Below are 6,029 nucleotides of genomic sequence, written 5' to 3' on the forward strand. Positions count from 1 at the left end.
TACAACATTAATAACTTTGTGTAATGTATTAGGGACATCAAAAAGATGACCTTCACATTGTACAACGAGTATTTGATTTATTCAAAAATGTCAATAAGTCAATTCGGTGCTAGTATTTATCTTTCAAAACAAAAACAATGAAAGCTGAATGGTTAAGTATTTGAAATATCGTCACAGTGAGTAGAGCAATATTACCGGGTTGTAAACTAATATCAGTTCTTTTCATTTTATTCAAAAGTCTATGTATCAATTAGCGATAAAATTTAAGCTCTTAAAACCACCTCACAAAAGAAATGAATATATTTTTAAACCAACCATGCTTAAATGTCCTGTTGTTAACTAAATGAATGCATATATTTTACATGTGAAAAGCTGTAAGTTAGACTGTTGGTTTTCCTGTTTGAATGGAATTCATATTAGTAATTTTTGGGGCCCTTTACTTAGCTTGCTGTTCGGTGTGAGCCAAGGCTCTGAGAGTGTGTTGAAGACCGTACTTTGACTTGTAATGGTTTTCTTAAACAAATTGTGACTTGGATGGAGAATTGCATCATTGGCACTCACACATACCTCCTCTTATATCTCATTTCTTTTTACTTGTGAAATGCAGAAAGTTAGAAATTTTTTCCTCTGATCTATACATGTGTCAGGATTATCTTAGCCGTAAATGTGCAGTGTAGAAATTGAAGGATAATCAATATATACATCTTCATAATAATTTCTTGCAAGAAGCAATAGAAACTTTCGTCTGGATTGTTAAGCTAAAAGCTTTCTTTCTTGTGAGGCTCAGAGTTGCTACTATTCTTTAATGTTACAAAAAGTTAAACTCAGAACTTAAGTCCATGTGATTTTGTATGTCATAAGTAAATATCTCAATTATTAATGAGAGATAGAAGATATGGGAATTATATGCTACAATTTAATGGCAAGGTACGTACAACATTTCTGTTCTATTTACTTTAATTGTCAGGTGTGTTATAGATATTGCCATTCAACTTCTTACCAGTACATAACCAGTTGAATGTTATCAAATTAAAAGACTACTGAGGTCTAAAAAACCTTCTGGACCTTATGGTAACCAATAAAAAAGAAGGGCTGTCATCTCTCTGATCAATATTTGTAGTAAGCCAAGTATAGTTTGTTATGTCATGTACATGTATGTGTCAGATTCATATTATTAGTTTAAAGGATAAAGGTGCAGTTTTAATTTGTAAGCATTTATTCGGGTAGTAATTAATATATATTAACTCCAGTTTGTCGATTTCAATGAAGGGATGATTTAATTTGTCAAGGTATCAGTTTTATTAGATTTTTACTTTAATAAATCTTTTTTGGTTATCAATTTAATGAGTATTTCAGTTTTTGTCACTTATCTCTAAAACATGCAATAAGACATGTACAAATGAACATGTAAACTTAGGCAAGTACATGTATGTAACATGTTCTTTACTCAGAAATTCATATTGGATATAGAATTTACATCCGACCTCAGATAGTGTAAATCAGAATTTCTCCATTGGCTTTTTTTAGAAAAATGTATTTGATAAAAATTGATTGTAAGTGATGATTTTTAAACTGAAATATTCATGATTTTTAATTTTTCCTCTTCTTCCCAGTTACTAGTCGAACTTGAAAGTAAATTGTTACTGACTCTGTAAAGTTATGAGTATGATATTTTTTCTAGTCGCATCAAAGAAGTAGTTAAAAATTTCATGGTGAAATTTTGGCGCATAATGACTCAAGAACTAACAGCATACATCCTTCATTGAGAATATAAGATGATGATCAATCATTTAAACCAGTAAATTTATTTAAATTGTATGATTATAAACCTTAGCTACTTATAATTATATAATTTATTATACACCTTTTTAAGTTGATTGTGATTATTTCCCTTTAAGTTAAAAGATGGATTATATCTTGTTAATTATTTAAACTATAAACATGATCATATGATAAAACACAAACTCTTCAATTATACACCCACATTACACTTTTATTAGATACCTTAGAAACATATGTAAACAATCTAAATATGGCAATTTTACCTTTTTAAAGAAGAGTTCCACTTATATTGTTTTATCTGAATTATAATCAACCTGTGTTAATTGAAGTTTGTGTTTTTAGAATCAATATTATATTGGAAAAAGAATCTATTAAATCTTAATACAGTGCTGTCTCTTTCATTTGTTAGAATAATTTACCGTAGGGTCTGGATGTATGGGGTTAACAGAAAAAGAATAATGGCCAATATACATGATATAAATAAAAAGCATGATTATTAAAAGTATAGAGAATATAGAATGATTGGGTGCAAAAGCATTATAGAAATATATAGAGTAATAGGGTGCAATTGTATAAGGAATTTAATTAGATAATAATGGGGTTCAATATAACAGTATAAAGAATTAGAATACAGAATGAACAGGAAAATCATTTGCATGAACATTTTGCAGAATAAGCATTATTTTTCAAGATAAGAAAAATGTCCATATATTACTTGAATAATATAAATTATATTAAGGATCTCCCATCCTGACTTTCATACATATCTTAGTTGTTAAGGTATTGAGAAAGATTAGTCCTTAAAGTGTTCCAAATGTAAAACATTTACAAGGAATTTTACGTAAGTCATCAAATCGTGTCAAACTAGTACCTTGACCTCAGGTAATTTTTACCTGGTGTAAATTTCTTTCATCTCTTTTTTCAATACACTAATAATCATATAATGTTGTTTAGAGATTCCAATTAACTGTCTTTTAATCAATAGTCTACCTGTCCTTTAAATGATATTGATTAAAAAAAATATGGATTATTATTTGTAAAATATCTTTAAAGGTTCTGTTTACAAAAAGTGTAAATTGGAAACATATATATATAGTGAACATACATTATTTACTTACAACATTTAAAGTAGACATATATATATATAATTTTGGTTTACCAAAGGCTTTGGAATATATGTTCAATTCTTTTCAAAGGCTGGACAATTCCGGGTAGATTTGTTTTAAGTTACATTTAAAAAAATAATATGTTTTTATTTTATTTGACTCAGTATTTTGTTTTTTTGTATCCATAGTTAAGTTATCGACTGATTTGCGGCATTGCCTGGGTTAATATCTGTTTGAGGATAAGTATCAAAATAAAACCTAAAGTTGTGTCCAGTTGACAGGTCAAGCATAAGTATTATAATCTCAGAATAAACATTGTCTTTGGTCCAATGCACATGTAACAGTTATAGAAATTTTATGTGTCGAAAATGTAAACGTTGTGTCATTTTTATGTTTTTGGCGACAGGACATTTCGTCATTGAGGCTTGTGATTTGATAACTTGATAAATATACGGATGTAGAAAATGTAGAAAATGTGTAAATGTTCTTTTCTAAGGAAGTTATATAACCAATTTAAATGGAAACTAATCTAAAAAATAGGCTCTTAGTGCCAAAGATTGATAATACATGTAGAGATTGTTCTTTGAAGAAATCATACACTACAGGTGTATAAATGACAAAACATGGACTTTAATTAAAAAAAACTGTACTTAATCAAGTATTTTATACATCACGGTACAGGTGTAAATTGAAGTGTGGGCAATTTACAACACTCTAAAGGTGACAAAATATGCATGTGCTTTGAATGAATATAATCAACGATTTTGACGTTTGACATACATTCTGGAATTAAAAATTCGTACTTAATCAAGTATTTATTACATCATTGAAAAGGTGTTAATTGAACTGTGAGCAACATAGTACGACAATCTTAAGGTGACAAAATATGCATGTGTTTCGACTGAATATAATCAAGGATTTTGACATTCGACACATTCTGGAATTAATATTCATACTCAATCAAGTATTTTGTGCATTATTCATTAATTCAAAAGGTGTTAATTGAACTGTGGGCAACATATTACGACAATCTTAAGGTGACAAAATATACATGTGTTTAAAATGAATATAATCCACGATTTTGACATTTGACATACATTCCAGAATTAAAAATTCGTACTTAATCAAGTAATTATTACATCATTGAAAAGGTGTAAATTTAACAGTAAGCAACTTATAACGACACTCTTAAGGTGACAAATAATACATTTGCAGCATTATGTATGAATATAATCAACAATTTTGACATTGGACATACATTCTGGAATTAAAAATTCTGTGACAAATTATTGACGATATTGATTGATTTGTGCAGGTATAATGACTGTGAACGGCTGATTTCACAATTCAAGGTATATTGACTGAAAACAGAATATTCTGTGGCAAGTGTCTGATTTGTTGATTATTAATTACCAATTGATTTTATGGATGATAATCTTGTTTATTTCATACAGAACAGCAATTGATTAACCTCGGGACCTTTGTGGAAAATGAAAATGAAGTGTTGATGTGAATTAATTAGCATATTAATTGTTCGAACAAGTTTAAAGATTTTTTTAAAAAGAATTCATTGTTGTTTAATAGATTGAGGTCGAAGGTGGATAATTATTAGTATAACATAAACAGGTGTTTTGTCGGTGTGCCGATTGTAGAGATTGTAAATTCTTACAATTAACCCCTCCAGGATTATAAGACCTTCAGATTAAGATTAAACGAGAAATGTGAATGTTTTGACCGACATGTTATGGTATAATATTTACGCACTGTTTACTTACGGAATATAAATAGATGGATTATGGATAACAATGGTTTTAAAATTAAAATCAATGAAATCAATTAAATATTTATTAAAATGAATAGTTTAGGTTGCTGCTTATAATTGGATTAGCTACTTTTGGAGTAAAGTTTAGTGTGCTCTTTTTCTATAGAAGAATAATGCATGTTTTATTTATCAAAAGTTATGAAAATCATTCTCAAGGATTAAAATTCTTCCCAACTTAATACATTATATAGTATTTCCGGAGAGAGGAGTGTAAAATTAAAGTAATGATCAACTTGGTATGAGAAAATCCATTTTGAAGATAATTCAAATTCAGACTACCAATATGTAAAGGAATAATTTATTATACAATTTATAAAAAAAAAATGAAATTCTGACAAATATATGTCTGACATTATTACATGTACAAGTTTGTTTTCGTTTATTTTAAACATTGGAATTTATCTGAAATTCTCATTTGTCTTGTAACCACAGTTTGTTTAGAGAATTAAGATTAATCGGACTGGAAAAGTGTTGGAAGAAAGTTTTTTTCTAAAGATATTTATCTGAAAAAGAGTTCATTAAGACGAAAAGACAAAACATGTAGTTGAAATGCGTAAAAAGGAATGACAGATATTCCTGTATCATGCAACTTGGATGAGAAATTACTTTTAATGGGATGTAGAAAGACAATTGTTGTTTCATCTTATGATTTATCGCTTATAAGAAAGGATTTACTCGCCATAAAACTCAACAAAATTGAAACAACAAGACTTGATTTTAAATTCCCTAGTGTCTTATTGAAGAAAAGAAGCTTTGCACAAAATATTTAAGAGGATTTAAAATAAATTGGAAGACTGAGTCTGAAGGGGATTGAAATTAAAGTAAAAGTAAGTGGCGTACTGTGTTTTCTGCTTGTCTCAGCAAGTTGCATAGCATCTGGAGATCTGAGGTTGATGTTTGAACTTGTACAGATTGCACTGTGATTTGTGATCAATTTATAACTATGATCTCCTTTACAAAAGCAGCACCAGAAAAGTTTAGACAGTGACTATTGCCATTGGAATTGTGAGTTGACAATTGATCAACCAAAACAATTGATATTAGAGATTTATTACTCTAAAGGGAATTCTTAATAGTTATTTTCCAGATAACTCATAACTCTACATTGAAATAGTATTAAGAAACTGTTAACAGTTCTATTTTGACAGTAGGCAAACAACAATTCCAGTGGAAAACTGTTAACACTTTCATTTTTGCAGTTAACAAACAAAAATTCTGGTGGAAAACTGTTAACACTTTCATTTCACAGTTAACAAACAATAATTCCGGTGGAAAACTGTTAACACTTTCATTTTCGCAATTAGCAAACAATAGTTCCA

The sequence above is a fragment of the Mytilus trossulus genome, chromosome 13 (genome assembly GCF_036588685.1).
Source record: "Mytilus trossulus isolate FHL-02 chromosome 13, PNRI_Mtr1.1.1.hap1, whole genome shotgun sequence".
NCBI lineage: Eukaryota > Metazoa > Mollusca > Bivalvia > Mytilida > Mytilidae > Mytilus > Mytilus trossulus.